Source organism: Salvelinus alpinus, chromosome 9, assembly GCF_045679555.1.
Source record: "Salvelinus alpinus chromosome 9, SLU_Salpinus.1, whole genome shotgun sequence".
NCBI classification, from domain to species: domain Eukaryota; kingdom Metazoa; phylum Chordata; class Actinopteri; order Salmoniformes; family Salmonidae; genus Salvelinus; species Salvelinus alpinus.
In genome coordinates, this window is record NC_092094.1 from 6,079,512 (window position 1) to 6,104,571 (window position 25,060).

At 43.0% G+C, this 25,060-nt stretch overlaps 1 protein-coding gene across 3 annotated transcripts in view; it reads left to right on the top strand.

Moving 5' to 3' along the window:
- The window catches only part of LOC139584211 (tumor protein p53-inducible protein 11-like), a 98,314-nt gene that overhangs the window by 21,980 nt on the left and 51,274 nt on the right, over nucleotides 1-25,060 (top strand). For all 3 annotated transcript variants that reach the window (XR_011676736.1, XM_071415795.1, XM_071415796.1), the window contains exon 2: nucleotides 2,071-2,186. The gene's annotated coding sequence lies outside the window, so the exon portion shown is untranslated. The remainder of the gene's footprint in view (nucleotides 1-2,070; nucleotides 2,187-25,060) is intronic.

The following is a 25,060-nucleotide window of genomic DNA, read 5'->3' on the forward strand; positions in this document are numbered from 1 at the left end:
CTGTGTAAAGGAAAGAATGAATGGGGCCATGTATCGTGAGATTTTGAGTGAAAACCTCCTTCCATCAGCAAGGGCATTGAAGATGAAACGTGGCTGGGTCTTTCAGCATGACAATGATCCCAAACACACCGCCCGGGCAACGAAGGAGTGGCTTCGTAAGAAGCATTTCAAGGTCCTGGAGTGGCCTAGCCAGTCTCCAGATCTCAACCCCATAGAAAATCTTTGGAGGGAGTTGAAAGTCCGTGTTGCCCAGCAACAGCCCCAAAACATCACTGCTCTAGAGGAGATCTGCATGGAGGAATGGGCCAAAATACCAGCAACAGTGTGTGAAAACCTTGTGAAGACTTACAGAAAACGTTTGACCTCTGTCATTGCCAACAAAGGGTATATAACAAAGTATTGAGAAACTTTTGTTATTGACCAAATACTTATTTTCCACCGCTACATTGACACTACCACACAAAACCCTCATACATTCACATACGCTACGCACACACACGCATACCGACGCACACACAATTTTACTCTTCATATGCTACATTCTACATTCTTTATTTTACTCGTATTATTTATTATCCTGATACCTAGTTTCTTTACTCTTCATGTCCATCCCTCAAATACCTCGTACATCTGCACATCTGGTACTTCCTGTATGTAGCTTCACATTGATCTGGTACTTCCTGTGTGTGTGTAGCTCCATTCTTGTGTATTGAATTCATCTTGTGTTACTATTTTTAACTCCATCGTTGGTTAACGGCTCGTCAGCAAGCATTTCACGGTAAAGCCTACACCTGTTGTATTCGACGCATGTGACAATTTTAAAAAATGTTTTAATTGTGTTAGTTGCTGGTTGGAAAATATAATCAGGAAATAACACTGATTTAAAAGAAAAAGAAAAAAAAAACTTTTACAGTGTTAGTTTCGTCAGCTGTTGTACAATATGATAACACAGGGGAAAAAAACAGGATTTGGGGCCTTTAAGAGCCTAGGAGAGAGGAAAAATGGGGGGGGGGAAGAGAGCTGTTTTTCCTTCCTTAATTTCTTTAGTTTCTGTTGTCAGCAGGTCAACCAGGGATAAGCAACCTGGGTGGGTTGTGTGTGTGTGTGTGTGTGTGTGCGCTCACAACCCAGATGTCTCCATTGACGTCCAATGGGTAAGAGCCAAACTGTGTCTTGGTATTACCGTGACTGGACAAGTCCTGTCTGCTTTTTGACATTATCTTTTTTACATTGCTGTAAGACCACCACACACACACACACACACACACACACACACACACACTGTAACATAGGTGAAGCAGTGACCGAAAAACCGTTGAGTTTCTGGTGCTGCAGGCGGACAGGGACATTTACATTTAAGTCATTTAGCAGACGCTCTTATCCAGAGCGACTTACAAATTGGGACAGGGTTAGGGACAGAGAGCTACAGTATGAGAGAGTGCAGAGTTTAAGTGTACAGACACAACATTGAGTGGGCAGGGCAATTCCTGTCACAATATTCCTGGTCTAAGCTGAAAGCGGCCAGAAATGTCAGTGGCACACGAGCACACTCTGTGTGACTGGCTGAAATGTCAGGCTTTGTTGTCACTAATCTCTCAGGTTTATTCTGTCATGCTGCGATGGCTGTTCTTAGCCTTGGTTTATTTTTCTCCAACACATTCCCAGCTGTTGGGTTTTATTTCACTTGTGGATGTGAGGAATGAAACCTTAAAAAAAAAAATATATATATATATATATTTTTTTAGATTGAAGATTGATTCCTGTTGGAAATGATTTCCATCTAGTCAAACACAACATGTTTACATAGCGCTTCATGAATGCTTGTCTTGTCATTCACATGGCCACTAAAACCAATGTCGCATCACAACAAGAAGGAGAGGTAACAATTTGCAGAGCTGGACTTTTTAGTTACATGACATTCCAGAAGCTGTCAGTCACATGTGTTTACTTTTTGAAAATGGAGCATTTTTAGTTACTTCAGGTCTTCCTGTCAGACAGTGATTTGTACACACACTGAAGACTATACTATATATAAACAAACTATACTGACACTCTCTTTCTCCACCACAGGTGAGTTCTGCAGGGTGCCATCACGGCAGGATATCTGTCCGGAGAAGGGCATTGCATTCTGGGTTAGGAGCTAGGTGTGGACCCCACTCCCAGACCCTCCAGATTCCTATATTTGAGTAAGTCTCCTCTCACTCTCTCACACGTGTATATATATATATATATATATATATATATATATATATATATATATATATATATATATATATATATATATATATATATATATATATATATATATATATATATATATATATATATATATATATATATATATATATATATATATATATTTCTACTCTTGCCTCAGTATCCTGTACTGTGTGGTATCAATAGTTGAGATTCAGTGGCTGGAACTTCCATACATTTCTATCAGTAAGTCACTCTTTTGATTCTACTCTAGCCAGTACAGTCAGTCACTCTTTTGATTCTACTCTAGCCAGTACAGTCAGTCACTCGTTTGATTCTACTCTAGCCAGTACAGTCAGTCAGTAAGTCACTCTTTGATTCTACTCCAGCCAGTACAGTCAGTAAGTCACTCTTTTGATTCTGCTCTAACCAGTACAGTCAGTCAGTAAGTCACTCTTTGATTCTACTCTAGCCAGTACAGTCAGTCAGTCACTCTTTGATTCTACTCTAGCCAGTACAGTCAGTCAGTCACTCTTTGATTCTACTCTAGCCAGTACAGTCAGTCAGTAAGTCTCTCTTTGATTCTACTCTAGCCAGTACAGTCAGTCAGTAAGTCACTCTTTGATTCTACTCTAGCCAGTACAGTCAGTCAGTAAGTCACTCTTTGATTCTACTCTAGCCAGTACAGTCAGTCAGTCACTCTTTGATTCTACTCTAGCCAGTACAGTCAGTCAGTCACTCTTTGATTCTACTCTAGCCAGTACAGTCAGTCAGTCACTCTTTGATTCTACTCTAGCCAGTACAGTCAGTCACTCTGATTCTACTCTAGCCAGTACAGTCAGTCACTCTTTGATTCTACTCTAGCCAGTACAGTCAGTCAGTAAGTCTCTCTTTGATTCTACTCTAGCCAGTACAGTCAGTCAGTAAGTCACTCTTTGATTCTACTCTAGCCAGTACAGTCAGTCAGTAAGTCACTCTTTGATTCTACTCTAGCCAGTACAGTCAGTAAGTCACTCTTTGATTCTACTCTAGCCAGTACAGTCAGTCAGTAAGTCACTCTTTGATTCTACTCTAGCCAGTACAGTCAGTAAGTCACTCTTTGATTCTACTCTAGTCAGTACAGTCAGTCACTCGTTTGATTCTACTCTAGTCAGTACAGTCAGTCACTCGTTTGATTCTACTCTAGCCAGTACAGTCAGTCAGTAAGTCACTCTTTGATTCTACTCTAGTCAGTACAGTCAGTCACTCTTTGATTCTACTCCAGCCAGTACAGTCAGTAAGTCACTCTTTTGATTCTGCTCTAACCAGTACAGTCAGTCAGTAAGTCACTCTTTGATTCTACTCTAGCCAGTACAGTCAGTCAGTAAGTCTCTCTTTGATTCTACTCTAGCCAGTACAGTCAGTCAGTAAGTCACTCTTTGATTCTACTCTAGCCAGTACAGTCAGTCAGTAAGTCACTCTTTGATTCTACTCTAGCCAGTACAGTCAGTCAGTAAGTCACTCTTTGATTCTACTCTAGCCAGTACAGTCAGTCAGTAAGTCACTCTTTGATTCTACTCTAGCCAATCATTTATGTTATTTTCAAGCTCATTGAAATAAGCATTGGCCAGTTCTGGTGGGCCTTGAGGCTGACTCGCTGTTGGGGGAGCGGATTAGGGGAGTGGGGGGAGCGGATTAAAAAAGCCCTCTTTCAGGTCTCTGTCACTAGGGCACTACTGTACGTCAGACACTAGACTGCCTTGGATCCTACGTCTGAGGACCAGCTTGTTGAACCATAATGGCATGTTGATCGACCTGTTACTGTGTGTTATTACAGACAGGTAGGATGGCTTGTTGAACCATAATGGCATGTTGATCGACATGTTACTGTGTGTTATTACAGACAGGTAGGATGGCTTGTTGAACCATAATGGCATGTTGATCGACCTGTTACTGTGTGTTATTACAGACAGGTAGGATGGCTTGTTGAACCATAATGGCATGTTGATCGACATGTTACTGTGTTATTACAGACAGGTAGGATGGCTTGTTGAACCATAATGGCATGTTGATCGACATGTTACTGTGTGTTATTACTCACAGGAAGGCAGATGGCTTGTCGGGTATCTCTCTTTTCTTACACATTAAGACATTGACACACCGGGAAGTTTGCAAACGTATCACAACGTAACTGTTTTCTACTGTTGTAATTTCCCTTTTCCTGTGTGTCACTCCACCAGAGAGACATTGATGGGTCTGACCACAGACTGTTGAACGGACCATTTTTAATGGTCCGTTCAACAGTCTGTGGTCAGACCCCCCCAATCCCCCAAAAATGGTTTGTTAATTCAGTTAAGTTTATCATAGAACTAGTGATTTATTTCATAGGACCCCTTGATCTAGTTGTAGTAGGACCCCTAGTGGGGGGGAGAGTGGGACCCCTAGTGGTGGGGAGAGTGGGACCCCTAGTGGGACCCCTATTGGGGGGATTAGGACCCCTATTGGGGGGATTAGGACCCCTAGTGGGACCCCTATTGGGGGATTAGGACCCCTAGTGGGACCCCTAGTGGGGGGCATTAGGACCCCTAGTGGGGGGCATTAGGACCCCTAGTGGGGGGCATTAGGACCCCTAGTGGGACCCCTAGTGGGGGGGATTGGGACCCCTAGTGGGGGGGAGTAGGACCCCTAGTGGGGAGAGTAGGACCCCTAGTGGGGAGAGTAGGACCCCTAGTGGGAAGAGTAGGACCCCTAGTGGGACCCCTAGTGGGGGGGATTAGGACTCCTAGTGGGGGGGATTAGGACCCCTAGTGGGACCCCTAGTGGGGGGGATTAGGACCCCTAGTGGGGGGGATTAGGACCCCTAGTGGGGGGGATTAGGACCCCTAGTGGGGGGGATTAGGACCCCTAGTGGGACCCCTAGTGGGGAGAGTGGGACCCCTAGTGGGGGGAGTAGGATGGAAACTCCACTTCTACAGGTTAATGGGCTTTTTCTTGTTGTCATGTTGAAAGCACACCGTGTCCCATTCATCTTGGTTCCGGTGTTTTGTGATGCGAAAAATAATCATGTTTTTTCTGCCTGAAAGTGTTGTTTCCTGGAGTGTTTCCGGAGCAATTGAGGATAATGAGCTCCATTCCTTCTGTGCATCAAAACACACCCCTCCGGGCGGGTGGGCGGGCAGGCAGGCAGGCGCACACAATAATAATGACTAGTTTCCTCCTGTGTGTGTTGCGTGCGTCACATCCTGTGTTTTTAATGTTTTTAATGCTGTAGGATCAGGGGAGCTACTGAACAGCACATCATCATGGTCCACCTCCACTGGTGCCAGGTTCAATTACATCTCTTCTCTTTCTTGCCCTGGTTCTTTCAGGAATTAATCCTTTTTCAACTACAGATAGATGTTGGAGACTAGTGTCAAACAGTGCTCAGGGGCCATAATTATTATGATGTATTTTTACATAACTATATAAAATGTTAGAGAGCTGCCACGCTATACAGGAAGGTGTTTTATAGTTCTACGGCATGTCAAATCAACTGATCGATACATCCTGCACGCGGTAGGCCTGTTACCGAGATGCTAACACAGACACTTTTTTGGGGTGTGTTCATTTTGTCATAGTTAAAAAAAACAATGTTTCCTCATAGTTTTCTCAATTCGGGGTTTGGATATTTTTTTCTCACTGTGCTCATCTCTCTTTTCAAGTGAGTACACCGGTTCATTGTTTTACACGGCTGTAACCTGCGCTGATGTAGGCTAATTTGAATGATCGCTCAAATGCTCCTGTTTTTTGAATTCATGTTCCATTTGCTATTGTAGTTTTATTTATTTATTTTCCTGGGAATCCAACGGTGGAATGGCTGTAGCTGTTGGGCAGTGGAGAGGTCAGGTGTGTAAAGAGGAGATGTGGGATGTGTTAGAAGCTAATAGAACCCATTTATTTATTAGTTAAATATTAGGTTACCATTTAGAAAAAAATATTTCCTTTATCATACTGATGTGTCCAAATCGTCTTGTAATTAGACCAATTTGGTCACCAATGTGGTCGCCCAGTTATTCAGCTTACTGTGTGTTCTGCCTCTCCTCTCCAAGCAGCCTTGCGCATCTAGAACCAAGAATGTTTCAATGGAATGCAGTTTTTGATCGGTTGTGAACTTTTTTTTTTTTTTTTTTATCGCGGGAGGGATGGGAATAAAATGGCTTTTTAAGGTGATCCAAACGATAGCGCTCCTTATCCACTCTCTTGGTAGTTATCATTTGTCGTGTGAACGCTCCTGTTCACTTGAATTCGAATGATCTTATCGTTATCGTCCTTGGTGTGGACGCCCCCTCAGTGGTACTGCTCACCCAAATCCCTCAGTGGTGTTCATCAACAGGGCGTTGAAGGCCACCATCGCCTCCTCCACTCCCTCTCTCTCCCTCCACTCTCCCTCTCCCTCCTCCTCCACTTGCCCTCTCCCTCCTCCTCCTCCACTCTCCCTCTTCTCTGATTAGGTTATGGTTTATAAATGAGCATCCACACAGTTTCAAGACCTTAAGTCCATTAATACTGACAGTAATCATTCACTAAACAGGATACAAACGAACTACAGTTTAACTTGAAACACGTTACATTTTAATAGAATCCATCAATAGAAAGCTGTTACCGTGTTCGAACACATGTCTGTTTCAGAGTTGTAACAACAAAGCACTCAACAAATAATGATTGAACATTTTAATTTGTGATTTAAAAAAAATGTTTACATATAGCCTGCAGTAACATAAAGTAATAAATGCTATTGTTATTTTCAATAATCAAATTCTGTTACCCAAGACTTTCATAAACAAAACCAAATTATTCTTTTTGCGATTTTAGCATATATGAAATGTATTAATTACACTGTTTAGAATGTTGTGGTAGTTTGACGGGGGGGGGTCGCTCGAGGCCCAGCAGTTCTAGTGTTAATTGTCAAATATTTAATATTTATCACAATCCAATAAGTCCAGGTAGCCTCCCCCTCATAGCCTGGTTCCTCTCTAGGTTTCTTCCTAGGTTCTGTCCTGTCTAGGGAGTTTTTCCTAGCCACCGTGCTTCTACACCTGCATTGCTGGCTGTTTGGGGTTTTAGGCTGGGTTTCTGTACAGCACTTTGAGATATCAGCTGATGCAAGAAGGGCTTTTATAAATACTTTTGATTCCGTCTGTTGTTCTCCTGTTTGAACATGACCCTTCCCCCTATGCACACGCTGGCCACTAGTGTAGTGGTGGAATCTCACACACAGGCTGGACTTACAACCACAGTCAGGCCATGAGGCAGAGTTGGCATCCTGCCCCCCCCCCCCCCGTGACACACGCTCTCCCCTGGTATGCAGGCGTAAGGTGTTTATCTGATGCCTGATGACTCAATCCTGATGTGAAAGCCAACTGCTAAACTGCCAAGCAATGTACCGACGGACAAGTACAAACACAGCCTTGTAGACATAAGTCGTCACTAATGTCTGCCAAAGTGCCTACTTTATGTTTTTTGTGTAAAAGTCCTGACTGACCAACTCAATCATAATAGCAGGGCTTTTTTTCCTCCTCAGTGTTTTATTGATTTCTGCGAGTGTAGTGTAAAAACCGTGTTACATGTTGGTGACGTGTTCATCCCGTTGCTTTAACCTACAGGACGTCCAATTGTTATTTATTCAAGACAACTTCAGGTAAATATGTCAGCTAGAAACTACATTCATGGACGTTATCGACACATTGTTCATTCTGCCTTAAAAAAAAAGTGTCTTTTTGAGACGAGCAATAGGTTACTCCTCCTATTATATAACCTGTTATTGTTTCAAAGTAACTCATTCTGAATATATTTTAAAAGGTTTCTGCTTGAGTGACTAGACGAATGCAGATGCTAATGTATGTGCGAACAACCGGACCACCTGCTGGGACATGCTTCGGCTTTAAAAAGCAGCGGAGACAACCCTGCTAACCACAGACGCCATCAGATTGACACTAAGTAGGTAAAATCAGGGCTCTACAGCGCAGGCCATTTTACTCACATATGCGCTTAGATGTGTTGCTGTGCCACCTGGACTTTTAATAACACCGAGAAAAATGAAGGATTCTACATTTTATATATTTTTTTTTATGGTTCTCCTAGAGCGTAGAGCCCTTGTTGAAATGCAGTGTGTGTGTAGAGATCAAGATGGTTCGATCCTGACATCTAGGAGACGAGTTGGTTATCAACACAAACCACACCTACATTGTGATGCAACTCATTGGATGATAGTTCAGTCAATGTGCTTTTTATCTATCTCTATTCAAATAAATCATAAATCATGAATGTCAGCCCCACCTCTTTCACCCATAACCTTCTTAAAGAGGCACTATGCAAAGAAACAAACAAAAAAAATCACTCCATTTCCTGGTTGCTAATTTGAGTTTGTGACAAAAAAAAAAGCAAGTATAGTTTAGAAAATCATTGTACCATCTAAACAGCTGTGTGAAATACTGTATTTTCCTTAACAAAAAATATTGTACTTTCAGTTTGTTTTGAAGCTGGGTGTAGAAAACCGAAAGTAAAAGACGCAAAAAAAAAAAAGAAACGTAAGAACAGGAAGCATAGAAATATCACACATAGAACAGACCTACCTCTTCTTAGACTGGCTTTCAATGAGTGACAGATCTATAACTCCCATAGAACAGATCTACCTCTTCTTAGACTTGATTTCAATGAGAGTGACAGATATCACACGTTTCTATGTGAGTTGGGTCGGGGTCGCACCCAAAAAAGTTACATGTTGCAGCTTTAGTACTGGAATTCCTCCCTAAATAATATTTGTTAATATTGAGCTAAAACACCTCCTCGGTATAGCTTTCTGTCTTCTCTGCTTATTAAGTTCTATTTTCCAAGGAAAACGACAATTCTCGATACCCTTTTGATGGTGACGATGCTACTATCTGTAAAGGACAACCTCTGGCTGCTGCTCATCTCAAACTAATCAAATGTTCCAGCATACCTCTTTTCTGACTGGATAAGGACACATGGCATTACTCGCCTGTGTTTCAGCATTGATTATCGTGTGTGTGTGTGTGTGTGTGTGTGTTCCCCACCTGTAACTTTTTCCTTGCCTGGCTACTCAGACTCCTTGCTCCGGCCAAACGCTACGCAGTGGCCACGGATATTTTAGTTTCTTCTCCGAGTACCTCCCCGACCCTTCACCGAATGACAACGCATTCGGTGCCCGTCTGGTTTGTTCCAGAAACTGATGGGTTAGGCCAGAGGGGTTGGGCCAGAGGGGTTGGGCCAGAGGGGTTGGGCCAGAGGGGTTGGGCCAGAGGGGTTGGGCCAGAGGGGTTGGGCCAGAGGGGTTGGGCCAGAGGGGTTGAGCCAGAACACACTGGGGGGTGAAAATTCATCATTGTCTCCAACCAATCAATCTAATTGCTGATGACTGATTTGTACAACGCCCTTCGTCACCACAAACAACTTCAACGATGTCAGTCTGTCTGAAGTATGTAGCGAATGACAGCGCAGAGGAAAGAATTTAGTTTGAGTCGTCAGGGTTTTCCCTGATTTGAGACCAGTTTATCATTCGCTGATGTCAAACACACACACACACACACACACACACACACACACACACACACACACACACACACACACACTCACGGGAGAGTGTGTTTAGGTCGTTGTTGCTGTGTAAACTCACCTGTGCCCTGATGGCATTTTGTGTTGCACACAGAAACCTGATTAGCGAGCTGCAGGGCTCTTACAGGCTCACGTGTCTTTTTGTAGAGGAACTGTTTGTGGAAGGAACTACACCCCCCCCCCACCGACGCGCACTCGACGTCAAGATACGTTGAGTTTCCTTGTTGCCTATTTGGCAGGGAAACTGTGAAGCCAGCTTGTATAGCCTGATCAGTTGAAGGCATTCAGTTGTACAACTGACTAGGTATCCCCCCTTTCCCTGTACAACTGACTAGGTATCCCCCTTTCCCTATACAACTGACTAGGTATCCCCCCCCTTTCCCTGTACAACTGACTAGGTATCCCCCCCCCTTTCCCTGTACAACTGACTAGGTATCCCCCCCCCCTTTCCCTGTACAACTGACTAGGTATCCCCCCCCCCCTTTCCCTGTACAACTGACTAGGTATCCCCCCCCCTTTCCCTGTACAACTGACTAGGTATCCCCCCCCCCTTTCCCTGTACAACTGACTAGGTATCCCCCCCCCCCTTTCCCTGTACAACTGACTAGGTATCCCCCCCCCCCCTTTCCCTGTACAACTGACTAGGTATCCCCCCCCCCTTTCCCTGTACAACTCACTAGGTATCCCCCTTTCCCTGTACAACTCACTAGGTATTCCCCCCTTTCCCTGTACAACTGACTAGGTATCCCCCCATACAACTGACTAGGTATCCCCCCCCTTTCCCTGTACAACTGACTAGTATGTGGATGCCCGTTGAGCATCTCATTCAAAAATCATGGGCATTAATATGGAATTGGTCTCCCCTTTGTGTGTGTGTGTATGTATGTGTATATATATTTTATATTATATATATTTTTATATATATATCTATACACACGTTTGGGGTCACTTAGAAATGTCCTTGTTTTGAAAGAAAATCTTTCTTTTTTTTGTCCATTTTAAGATCACATCGAATTTATCAGAAATACAGTGTAGACATTGTTAATGTTGTAAATGACTATTGTAGCTGGAAATTGCTTTTTAAAAAATGGAATATTTATATAGGCGTACAGAGGCCCATTATCAGCAACCATCACTCAATGACACGTTGTGTTAGCTAATCCAAGTTTATCATTTTAAAAGGCTAACACAACTTGTCATTGGAACACAGGAGTGATGTTTGCTGATAATGGGCCTCTGCACGTCTATGTAGATATTCCATTTTAAAAAATAAAGCAATTTCCAGATACAATGGTCATTTACAACATTAACAATGTCGACACTGTATTTCTGATAAATGTGAAGTTATTATCATGGACCAAATTTTTTTTGCTTTTCTTTCAAAACCCAGGAAATTTCTATGTGAACCCCAAACTCTTGTGTGTGTCCGTCTCTCACGCGTAGATGAAGGGAATGTATGAATGTACAGTGTATTCAGATCACCTGACATTTTATTACGTTACAGCCTTATTCTAAAATGGACAAATAATTTCCTCATCTACACACAATACCCCATAATGACAAAGAAAAATTCTACAAACTTATGTTTTCTTTGCAAATGTGTGTATTAAAAAAATAAATACTTTATTTACAAAAGTATTCAGACCCTTTGCTATGAGACTCAACTGCTCAGGTGCATCCTGTTTCCATTGATCATCCTTGAGATGTTTCTACAACTTGATTGGAGTCCACCTGTGGTAAATTAAATTGATTGGACATGATTTGGAAAGGAACACACCTGTCTATATAAGGTCCCACAGTTGACAATGCATGTAGAGCAAAACTAGTCAGGATCGAGGGAAAGATGAACAGAGCAAAGTACAGAGAGCTCCTTGATGAAAACCTGCTCAGGACCTCAGACTGGGGTGAAGGTTCACCTTCCAACAGGACAACGACCCTAAGCGCACAGCCAAGACAAAGCAGGAGTGTCTTCGGGACAAGACTCTGAATGTCCTTGAGTGGCCCAGCCAGAGCCCGGACTTGAACCCGATCGAACATCTCTGGAGAGACCTGAAAATAGCTGTGCAGCGATGCTCCCCATCCAACCTGACAGAACTTGAGAGGATCTGCAGCGAAGAATGGGAGAAATTCCCCAAATACAAGCTTGTAGCGTCATACCCAAACCACTCAAGCCTGTAATCGCTGCCAAAGGTGCTTCAACAAAGTACGGAGTAAAGGGTCTGAATACTTAAGTAAATTTGATATTTCATTGTTTTTAACATTAACAAACATCTTAAACAGTTTTTGTTTTGATATGGGATTTTGTGTATAGATTGAGTGGGCAAATAAACTATTGAATCCATTTTAGTTTATGGCTGTAAAGTAACTATGTTGAAAGTCAAGGGGTCTGAATACTTTCTGAATGCAGTGTGTGTGTTTTATATACACTGCTCAAAAAAATAAAGGGAACACTTAAACAACACAATGTAACTCCAAGTCAATCACACACATTGTGTTGTTTAAGTGTTCCCTTTATTTTTTTGAGCAGTGTATTACGAGCAACGTGATCTGTGTTCAGGGGTGTATTCATACCGCCAATTCTGTTGAAATTTTCTTAAACGGAAGCAAACGGTACGAAATGGGCATAAACATATCTGAATTTGTCCAATAGAAACTCTCGTTTGCTAATGTTAGACTAACGATTACAACCTACAGTAGATCAGCTAGATGTGGGGAAGAGTGCAAGGCGGTATTGAATGTGTCACTCAGTCATCTTGATTGCTTAAATTCCTCTCTACCTGTGTGCACCTACGTTGTGAACTTTCATTCATAGGCCAGGTTGTAACAACTTCATGATGGGTACAGGGGAACAGTAGAGTATCATGTAGTAGCCTAAACCTATCACTGTTACATTGAACTGGGTGAATGGAATATGAATGACAGTAACCTAAACCTATCACTGTTACATTGAACTGGGTGAATGGAATATGAATGACAGTAACCTAAACCTGTTACATTGAACTGGGTGAATATGAATGACAGTAACCTAAACCTGTCACTGTTACATTGAACTGGGTGAATATGAATGACAGTAACCTAAACCTATCACTGTTACATTGAACTGGGTGAATATGAATGACAGTAACCTAAACCTATCACTGTTACATTGAACTGGGTGAATAGAATATGAATGACAGACGTCCAATACGCTGTAATAGAAATAATAATAAATATATTAATATAATAAAGATATAGTCCTCCCTCATCTTAAACGCCACCAACCGCCACTGGACTCCATGATCATTAGTCATGTAATGCCTGGTGAGGTCACTATCAGGAATAACAACACTTTGGATTGTCTTAAATGAGAACACCATTACTCAACACTAAAACAAAAGGTGCAATATATGTGTGTGAATTCCAATATGTAAAACGTGGCTCCGATATGGTATAGCTTTTTGCTATAAAAATATGTGCACTTACGTGACTCATAAAGGATACTGTAGCAACAGTACTTGTGGTTTCCCACTCTGGGGTGATGGCCTGTCACTGTTAAGTACAGTGCCTTCACAAACTATTTAACCCTTTGACTTTCCACAATGTACAGAATTTTTAACGTTTCTTGAATTTAGATTTAAAAAATTGGTCACACAATAGCCCATAATGAACTGGGTGAATGGAATATGAATGACAGTCATCCAATATGCTGTAATATAAATAAGGCCATACTTTACCACCTAATAGCAGGAACAGCACAATTTAGTGATCAGAACATGGTAATATCAGGTTGTAGTATGGGACATAAACCTAACAACTTCAATTAGAAATTTTCTTTTGAACTGGCGTAAAATAAAATCACCAAATTTTACGGAGAATGCATTACATAGGATGAAGAAACAATACTCCAAGCCGCAACTCCACACTACTTGTCAAACAAAGAACTGATACTCGTTGTTGGGATTGGTGTGGTGGGTCAATGGGTGGGTTTTTGACCATTTCTTTGGAATCTTCATGTCTAACTCATTGATTTTTAGAATTGTTTTGGGTCCAAACAAGATTTCATGTACTGTATTTATTATATGAATTTTAAATGGCTAATTTGGGTGGAATCAATTAGCTTATTTTCTCAGACATCCGAATTTATATTTCAATCAAATGATGTTGCAGGAATGCTATTCTTATCTGTTTCTAACTACAGAAACGATTTCAGAACAATCTGAGTTGGTGGGTGTTAAATCTTCTTGAGGTGGAACGACCCATTTATTGTCTATCTGTAAGAGCCCTGCGGCTCGCTAATCAGGTTTCAGTGAGCAACACAAAATGCCATCAGGGCACAAAAGAAACTAGACACTGTCCCATATGTGTGTGTGTGTGTCTATCTGTTTGAAGACAGTGAATGATGATGGCTCGCTGGGAGCCATTTAATTTGGCTCGCTCAATGATTTATCTGCAGGAAAGTTACAAATTCATTCTGTGAAGATGGTGAATCCTCACTGCAGAAACAGAGAATAGTGGGGAGAGCATATAATTCTGGTCCAAGCAAATCTAATTATGTGGTCACGTAATTTGAATCGCATATTTCACCATCTGAGGTAAGGTATCGTATTTTTAGGCTTGACATTAGATATTAGCAATATATATTTTTTTGAACGAAGATCTGTTTTGGGTCTCTCTTTTTTAACAATGAACGGAGCCAAATGAACTGTGACTAAAACGACTGACCTAAAACTAGACTAAAATTGTCAAATTGTAACACTCATCAATGTAAAAAGGCTGTTATTAAATACCACCTTACTGTGAAACATATATATTTAGCCCATATCACAAGCCCTAGTTCAATCAATGACTTGCACGACTAATGAGGGTCACGGGCAACATGGAAACAGCAATGACAGATCTGTTAGGAGAAAGGAATGGTGTTGGTGCTGTTTCTACACCTGCTTCTACACCTGTTTCTACACCTGCATTGCTTCCTAGGTTCTGGCCTTTCTAGGGAGTTGTTCCTAGCCACCGTGCTTCTACACCTGCATTGCTTCCTAGGTTCTGGCCTTTCTAGGGAGTTGTTCCTAGCCACCGTGCTTCTACACCTGCATTGCTTCCTAGGTTCTGGCCTTTCTAGGGAGTTGTTCCTAGCCACCGTGCTTCTACACCTGCATTGCTTCCTAGGTTCTGGCCTTTCTAGGGAGTTGTTCCTAGCCACCGTGCTTCTACACCTGCATTGCTTCCTAGGTTCTGGCCTTTCTAGGGAGTTGTTCCTAGCCACCGTGCTTCTACACCTGCATTGCTTCCTAGGTTCTGGCCTTTCTAGGGAGTTGTTCCTAGCCACCGTGCTTCTACACCTGCATTGCTTGCTGTTTGGGGTTTTAGGCTGGGTTTCTGTACAGCACTTTGTGACATCAGCTGATGTAAGAAGGGCTTTATAAATACATTTGATTGATTGTATTGCAATAAGGGAAGTTAATTGAGTGAAGTACTAAACCTGGGTCTTGTTCATTAGAGATGAGAACTTGTTCTCAACTAGCCTACCTAAATAAAGGTAAAATAAATGTAAAAAAAAATTAGGAAACAGCGTAGCAAAACGTTTTCAAAGCTGTGCGTTTCGTAAAAGTATAGTTTTCTTATTGGACAACTTTTAATTAACAGGAACGTGGTGCTGTCAACAATCAGTGGAAATCCCTTTCTCTGAGTGTTTCACTCTGAATAGCTGATTTAACCAACAGCCAACACAGTTTTATTGGTCATTAATGCAGTTTGACACATCGCAGTTTCTCGCCTTATTTGGTTTATGGGTAGTGGAACTGTGTGTGTGTGTGCATAATGCATTCAATAGATCTCGGATGATTAAGCTTTTACATCGGCAGGATTGGCAATATGAGCATAAAAAAAAACATGAGCATAAAAAAATATGAGCATAAGCCTATTTATGGCTTGTGTTCTGCAGACAAGTTTTATAGATTTGTTGATTTAATCACTTTTTATTGGTCCCGTGTGTGTGAACTCATTAAAAGAGGATTGATTTTTAAAGACTAAAAAGACTTATTCAATCAACATCTGTTCTGCGTATAACCATGTAACAGAACATGTTGATTTTAAAGCATTGCGTTAGTGTAGAAGCTCCCCCTATATATGTGCCGTAGCTTTTCAACAATTGGTTCAGACCAAACCAAAATAATGTTAGAGGCGATGCATCAACCCAGGACTCGATACGTGACAGACATGATAGATCCTCTGTGGATCGACAACACGTCTTGATTCAGTGTGTCTGACCTTCAATCAGCTAATTAATCCTGTCGATGCGAAGACCGACTCAGTGACGCAGACTGAGCGTGCTCAAACGAAAACCCTGTCCGTCATCCAGCCGGGCTGCCTAGCAACCAGGTAGAGCCTCCGCACAGCAAGCAGGGATTGGTTGAGACTGAAAGGAAGTGTGGGGGTAGATGAGGGGGGGGGGGGGGAGACCTCAGGGCTCAGTCTTCACTCCCACTTTAATTTCTTTAGATGTTTCTTAAAATAACTTGACCTAAAGATGGTTATAAAAAGCTAAAGAACAAGATCCTTGGTATTTTCCTGTTGATTTCTAAACCTGGACTGTATAAAGTGTATAATGAACACTGATATCGGTTTCAGGTTCTATCCATAGGAAGGCTATTCTACACAACGCCTTAAAGCTCGATTTGTGTGCCCTTGCTTATTCTAATGGGAAAAACTCCAGGCTCAAAACTCATTGAACCCCCCCCACATCAGATCAGGGTTAGTGACACGCTTGATTTGAGTTTTCCCACAGCGGCAAGCGATTTTTAAAAGATCATCCTTCCACGGCAGTCAGGGGACAAGATGGCTGTTCACGCGTTAAGCCGTATTAGTAGGAACAGAAGCTCTGTGAGCTGTCAGCAAGCTGCACATGGCACGCCGTGGCGGATATCTTGGTACACTCTTCTCCCCCCTCAGGCGCCGGCTGCCAGCATCCTGTCTGAGACTGTGGCTGCTGCAATTACACTCTTTTCTCATGGAAGACTAGGGCTTCTGTTTGGGGTGAAACGCATAGAGGAGGAGGGAGCTTCTCCGCTGGGATCCTCGTGTCCTGTTAAAGGGGATGTCAAACAAGTCACTCTCTCTCTCTCTCTTCAGACTTGCTGTTGACATTTTATGTGGTGTTGCATGTCACCGTAGCTAGCTGGGATTGATAGGGTGTATTTACACACACACACGCGTTGCAGACCGGATGGTGTGTGACTCAGTGCCCTTTGTATTGACATGATGTAGGAACGCTCACGTGGAGTACTGTGTAGAGCAGATTGTCGAGTGTGTGTGTGTGTGTACACATTTTAGTCTACTGGTGTAGGGTTACCAAGTGGGACTAAATGTTCTCTTTTATCCAACACATGCTATGGTGTGAGGTTACCTGAGGTGGTACAATACTGTTCCTATCTAGGGTTACCCTTATCCTGCTATGGTAGTGCTGTAGTCTAGGGTTACCCTTATCCTGCTATGGTAGTGCTGTAGTCTAGGGTTACCCTTATCCTGCTATGGTAGTGCTGTAGTCTAGGGTTACCCTTATCCTGCTATGGTAGTGCTGTAGTCTAGGGTTACCCTTATCCTGCTATGGTAGTGCTGTAGTCTAGGGTTACCCTTATCCTGCTATGGTAGTGCTGTAGTCTAGGGTTACCCTTATCCTGCTATGGTAGTGCTGTAGTCTAGGGTTACCCTTATCCTGCTATGGTAGTGTAGTGCTGTAGTCTAGGGTTACCCTTATCCTGCTATGGTAGTGTAGTGCTGTAGTCTAGGGTTACCCTTATCTAGCAATGGTAGTGTAGTGCTGTAGTCTAGGGTTACCCTTATCCTGCTATGGTAGTGCTGTAGTCTAGGGTTACCCTTATCCTGCTATGGTAGTGTAGTGCTGTAGTCTAGGGTTACCCTTATCTAGCGATATGGCAGTGTATTGCTGTAGTATCTGTTTATACAGTATGTTCATACCTGCATTGTGTAAAGGGGATGTGCATTAAGTATGTTTGGCCCTGTACTGGCTTTCCTACATCCTCTGCTTTCTCTTATGTCATTATTAAACCATCTCTGAAGTGGTCTAATGGTTAGAATCACAACCCTCAGGACACGTTATACCAGAGGTGGTCTAATGGTTAGAATCACAACCCTCAGGACACGTTATACCAGAGGTGGTTTAATGGTTAGAATCACAACCCTCAGGACACGTTATACCAGAGGTGGTGGTTTAATGGTTAGAATCACAACCCTCAGGACACGTTATACCAGAGGTGCTCTAATGGTTACAATCACAACCCTCAGGACACGTTATACCAGAGGTGGTCTAATGGTTACAATCACAACCCTCAGGACACCTCCTACCTTTACACTCTCCCCCCTACCTTTACACTCTCCCCCCTACCTTTACACTCCTCCCCCCTACCTTTACACTCCTCCCCCCTACCTTTACACTCCTCCCCCCTACCTTTACACTCCTCCCCCCTACCTTTACACTCCTACCTTTACACTCCTACCTTTACACTCCTACCTTTACACTCCTACCTTTACCCTCTCCTCCCTACCTTTTCAATCCTTCTCTTTTTCATACCTGTTGAAAGAAAATATAAAGATGATGAAAGGAGTAGGAATTCCTCATTTTATTAAAGAGTTTCATAAGATCCATTCGTTTTAGTGTCTGTTATTCAACGGTTAACTCGGGCAACAGCTGACATTTCCACACCAACCTGGTTCTTCTATTACACCGGGGACACGGCAGGGGACACGGCAGGGGGCACGGCAGGGGGCACGGCAGGGGGCACGGCAGGGGACACGGCAGGGGGCACGGCAGGGGGCACGGCAGGGGGCACGGCAGGGGGCACGGCAGGGGGCACGGCAGGGGGCACGGCAGGGGGCACGGCAGGGGGCACGGCAGGGGGCACGGCAGGGGGCACGGCAGGGGACACGGCAGGGGGCACGGCAGGGGACACGGCAGGGGACCGAGTGTAGTGGAAAGGCTGTTTTTTTCTTTTACAAATGGTTGCTGTGCAATGGCACGTGTGTGTGTTTTGGTGTACTCTGTTATCGGATGTTGTCGTGGTTTTCCTTGTCTGATCCAAATGGTACTGTGAATAGCCAATGGGAATTGGATGATACGCACAGCTGGAGCAGGACAGAACGAGTCCTTAGAGGCGTGTGTGTGTGTGTGTGTGTGTGTGTCAGACCTGAAAAAAAACTCAAATACAATTTGGTAGACTATTTGGGTTTTTACAGATAACCATTCAAATATTCTGTTATTGTTCTGGGCTGTGTGTTTTAACATACTCCTACACAGAAAGGAATTTAAATATCAGGTACTCAAATGTGGAGTGGAGATCAGTGTGCTGAAGGACCATGCACAGTACCAGTCAAGAGTTTGGACACCTACTCATTCAATTTTTTTTTTTCATTTTTACTATTTTCTACATTGAAGAATGATATTGAAGGCAAACTATGAAATAACACATATGGATTGTAGTAACCACAAAAGTGTTAAACAAATCAAAATATATTTTAGATTATTCCTTTGCCTTGACAGCTTTGCACACTCTTGGCGTTCTCTCAACCAGTTTCACCTGGAATGCTTTTCCAACAGTCTTGAAGGAGTTCCCACATATGCTGAGCACTTGTTTGCTGCTTTTCCTTCACTCTGCGGTCCAACTCATCCCAAACCATCTTCATTGGGTTGAGTTCAGGTGATTGTGGAGGCCAGGTCATCTGATGCAGCACTCCATCACTCTCCTTGGACAAATAGCCCTTACACCGCCTGGAGGTGTGTTGGATTATTGTCCTGTTGAAAAACAAATGATAGTCCCACTAAGCGCAAACCAGATGGGATGGCGTATCGCTGCAGAATGCTGTGGTAGCCATGATGGTTAATTGTATCTTGTATTCTAAACAAATCAGACTGTTACCAGCAAAGCACCATTACACCACCACCTCCATGCTTCACGCTGGGAACCACACATGCAGAGATCATCCGTTCACCTATCCAGCATCTCACAAAGAAATGGCGGTTGGAACCAAAAATCTCAAATTTGGACTCGTCTGACCAAAGGACAGATTTCCATGGGTTTAAAGTCCATTACTCGTCTTTCTTGGCCCAAGCAAGTCTCTTCTTCTTAATGGTGTCCTTTAGTAGTGGTTTCTTTGTTGCAATTTGACCATGAAGGCCTGATTCACGCTGTGTCCTCAGAACAGTTGTTGAGATGTGTCTGTTACTTGAACTCTGAAGCATTTATTTGGGCTGCAATCTGAGGTGCAATTAACTCTAATGAATTTATCCTCTGCAGCAGAGGTAACTCTGGGTCTTCCTTCCCTGTGGCGGTCCTCATGAGAGCCAGTTTCATCATAGTGCTTGATGGTTTTTGCGACTGCATTTTGAATAAACTTTCCAAAGTTCTTGAAATGTTCCGTATTGACTGACCTTCATGTCTTAAAGTAATTAGCTGTTCTTGCCATAATATAGATTTGGCCCTATTTGGTAAAAGACCATATTCTGTATACCACCCCGCCTATATGGTATTTCATAGTTGTGATGTCTTCTGACTGGTACTGTACATCTGTTGGACATTGTGTTCTTGATTGTAACTGTGAGAAAAGGGCTTTGGCAAGGGCTCGGTTATTTCATTCCTGTATTTAGTTAAACAGAACAATCAATCTCTCTTGACTCTGTAATGCTGTCTCCAAGAAACACTGAGGTGTCTGATGGGACCCTCTTCTTTCTCACCATTTATGGTAGTATATAGCGGACACTTATCCAACGCCTCTTACAGAACTGTCAGCATTGTGACCTACTGTACAGCGTATAGGGGGATTGAACCCACAACTTTGATGTTTCCAGTGTAACGGATGTGAAATGGCTAGCTAGTTAGCGGTGGTGCGCGCTAATAGCGTTTCAATCGGTTAAGTCACTCGCTCTGAGACCTTGAAGTAGTGGTTCCCCTTGCTCTGCAAGGGCCGCGGCTTTTGTGGAGCGATGGGTAACGACGCTTCGTGGGTAACTGTTGTTGATGTGTGCAGAGGGTCCCTGGTTCGCGCCCGGGTCGGGGCGAGGGGACGCCATAAAGTTATACTGTTACACTACCACCATGACCCATTTTAGAATCATTTAATTTGTCAACAGTTTTTGTGTCTATTGAATTTGGTAGACACTTGCCGTGCTGTATTTCCCAAAGCAGTCTTGTCTAAATAATGTAATTTTTTCAGTTGAAGATAAAAGGCCTAACGGTTTTGTGTAGACTATTTGTTTTGTTTTCGAGTTACTTTGCTGCAATTGTACACATTTTGCCATGGAGTGTAGAGAAAATGTTGCAGTTTTTTAAAGCAAGTTTGTTGTAATTCTACAGCAGAGAGAAGATTTAGCAACTTTATAACTCATTTCATGCAATTCTACTCATTTTGCCATGGAGCGGAGAGAAATGTTTGCGGTTTTTAATATGAGTGAGTGACTAACAAAATCAATGGGCCCCCTCGGTTGGTAAAATCGGCCATGATTACGACACGTTTTTAGTAAGTCTATCAGCTAGCTAACTTATCTAAAAATGTATATCTGACGTGGGCTAATTGAGTGACTGACATAACGAGAACAACTGCTGATGAACAACCAAATGTCCAAATTGCACCTGATGTATTCTACGAACTCTCGCCTGCTGTATTCTACGAACTCTCGCCTGCTGTATTCTACGAACTCTCGCCTGCTGTATTCTACGAACTCTCGCCTGCTGTATTCTACGAACTCTCGCCTGCTGTATTCTACGAACTCTCGCCTGCTGTATTCTACGAACTCTCGCCTGCTGTATTCTACGAACTCTCGCCTGCTGTATTCTACGAACTCTCGCCTGCTGTATTCTACGAACTCTCGCCTGCTGTATTCTACGAACTCTCGCCTGCTGTATTCTACGAACTCTCGCCTGCTGTATTCTACGAACTCTCGCCTGCTGTATTCTACGAACTCTCGCCTGCTGTATTCTACGAACTCTCGCCTGACGTATTCTACGAACTCTCGCCTGACGTATTCTACGAACTCTCGGCAGTAAGTTGAGACCATGACGGCGTTTTTTGTAAATTGATCCGCGAGCCAGTTGCCCATCCCTGATGTAGGTTTAGTTTTTGTCTGCTTTTTGTTAGGCTCTGCTGAAATCTGCTTGAGTCACAAATGGCACCCTATTTCCTATATAGTGTACTACTTTAGACCAGAGCCCTATAGAACCCTATTCCCTATATAGTGCACTATTTTAGACCAGAGCCCTATAGAACCCCATTCTGTATAGTGCACTACTTTAGACCAGAGCCCTATAGAACCCTATTCCCTATATAGTGCACTACTTTAGACCAGAGCCCTATAGAACCCTATTCTGTATAGTGCACTACTTTAGACCAGGGCCCTATAGAACCCTATTCCCTATATAGTGCACTACTTTAGACCAGGGCCCTATAGAACCCTATTTCCTATATAGTGCACTACTTTAGACCAGAGCCCTATAGAACCCTATTCCCTATATAGTGCACTACTTTAGACCAGAGCCCTATAGAACCCCATTCTGTATAGTGCACTATTTTAGACCAGAGCCCTATAGAACCCTATTCCCTATATAGTGCACTACTTTAGACCAGAGCCCTATAGAACCCCATTCTGTATAGTGCACTATTTTAGACCAGAGCCCTATAGAACCCTATTCTGTATAGTGCTCTACTTTAGTGCCATTTGGGATGCAGTAAACTGTCTGCTGTGGGCTTTTACTGTGTTATTCCTGCAGTGTGACGATTCACGTGTGTGTGTGTGTGTGTATTGGCGTTTCGCAGAGAACTCTATCCTCCTGATTCCTGCTTACAGGTAAAGTCAAATGAGAAGTGGTCCTGATGCCATCCAGAACCTCTATACCAGGTTGTGTCAAAGGAAGGCCCGGAAAATATCTAAGACCCCAGTCACCCAAGTCATAATGTTCTCTCTGCTACCGCACGGCAAGCGGTACCGGAGCGCCAAGTCTAGGACCAAAAGGATCCTTAACAGCTTCTACCCCCCCAGGCCATAAGACTGCTGAACAATTAATAAAATCGCCACCTGGACTATTTATATTGACCCCCCCCCCCTCCTTTGTTTTTATAATGCTGCTACTCGTTGGTTATCATCTATGCATGGTCACTTTACCCCTAGCTTCATGTACAAATGACCTAGACTAACCTGTACCCCCGCACATTGACTCGGTACCAATACCTCGTTATTGTCATGTCATTTATTTGTTACTTTTTAGTCTATTTAATTTTTTAAAACTTTAGTTTATTTAGTAAATAATTTCTTATTAACTCTATTTCCTGAACTGCATTGTTGATTAACGGCTTGTACGTAAGCATTTCACGCTAAGGTCTACACCTGTTGTATTCGGCGCAAGTGAGACACATTATTATTATTTTGATTTGAAGGTGGGATGCAAAGAGACTCAGCTGGGATAGTTGGACTCGGGCTGAGCTCCTTGCTCTCCCTCAATAGTCCTGTCACTCTCCCTAAGCCCAAGTGACAGACCCTGAAATTGTGTTCAGGGGGACAGGCAGAAGGAAAGCAGTGTTCTTCCTCTGCCAAACACACATGGTTAAACACATCACACTCACTCTTTTAATCCTCCTTTTGCCAATCAGCAGCCATAACACAGCCACGTAACAGGAAGTCATATGCAGTAGTGAGTCAGTGTGCTATCAAATATTCTCTAATTATATTGACAAGATAATCGAGTGACCGCTCTGACAATGGAAATAGATGTCCTCAAAGATGGAAGGCAGGCGGGAGGAGTTGAGATCGGGTTGGACCATTCTAGCCAATGAGAGGGCAGATACGCGTGTGAACAGCAGGCACAACTCTGATATAAAGTAATTATTTTCCCAAAGTTGCCTTAATACCACATATGTCCACTTATATCAGTGCATTTGTCACAACCTAACCATTACAAAAACGTACATTAGATCAAAATAAACCTCATGTAGCAAATTAGCTAAAGGACAAATTGTTGAGCAAATTCGGCTCATTTTTTTTTCGTGGACATATTTTAGGTGGAGTAAATCCTCTTGCCTCTCGCCGCTCTGGCGCTACTCATTTAACACCTCCTGACGTGTGACTGATATTTTGGGAAAAGCAACACACAATGTGTGTGGGTTGCTATGGATGATACACACAGAGAGCCAGCACAAATCTGAATGCCTGAAGGAACATTTTACCTCCCTGTATACGTCTATATATACAGAGCCTTCAGGAAGTATTCATACCCCTGGACTTATTCCATATGTTACAGCCTGAACTCAAAATGGTCGTTCCCCCCCATCACCCATCTACACACACTACCCCATAATGACAAAGTGAAAACATGTTTTTTATTTTTTATAATTGTACATTTAAATACAGAAATATCTCATTTACATAAGTATACATATCCCTGAGTCTATACTTTTGAAGTACCTTTTTTTGGCGGCGATGACAGCTTGGAGTTGTCTTGTGCAAGGCTGATATAGAAATACCCGTCTAGATTTGAGGATTTTCTCCCATTTTTGTCCCTGCAGATTTTCTCAAGCTCTGTTAATATAAATGGGGAGCGGCGGTGAACATCAATCTCAGATTTTCAATGTGATTCAAGTCTGGGCTTTGGCAGAAATGTTAGATTTGTCATGGTTTTTAAATGATAACCTCAGGAAAGTACCAGGAAACTGGAGTAACTACCATTTTTTTTAAATATATATATTTTTAAGGACTTTCACGTTCTGAAGCCATTCCAGCGTTTCTTTGGCTGTGTGCTCGGGGTCATTATCCTGTTGGAACGTAAATCTTCGCCCCCCCAGTCTGTCGTTTGCACTCTGAAGCAGGTTCTCATCTAGGATTTGCCTGTATATGGCTCCATTCATTGTTCCCTCTGTCCTTTACCACTCTCCCAGTCTGTGGCGCTGTAAAGCATCTCCATAGCACACTGCTGCCACCACCATGCTTCACGGTAGGGATGGTGTTAGCTGTGCCTGGTTTTAGCATACTGCTGCCACCACCATGCTTCACGGTAGGGATGGTGTTAGCTGTGCCTGGTTTTAGCACACTGCCACCACCGTGCTTCACGGTAGGGATGGTGTTAGCTGTGCCTGGTTTTAGCATACTGCTGCCACCACCATGCTTCACGGTAGGGATGGTGTTAGCTGTGCCTGGTTTTAGCACACTGCTGCCACCACCATGCTTCACGGTAGGGATGGTGTTAGCTGTGCCTGGTTTTAGCACACTGCCACCACCATGCTTCACGGTAGGGATGGTGTT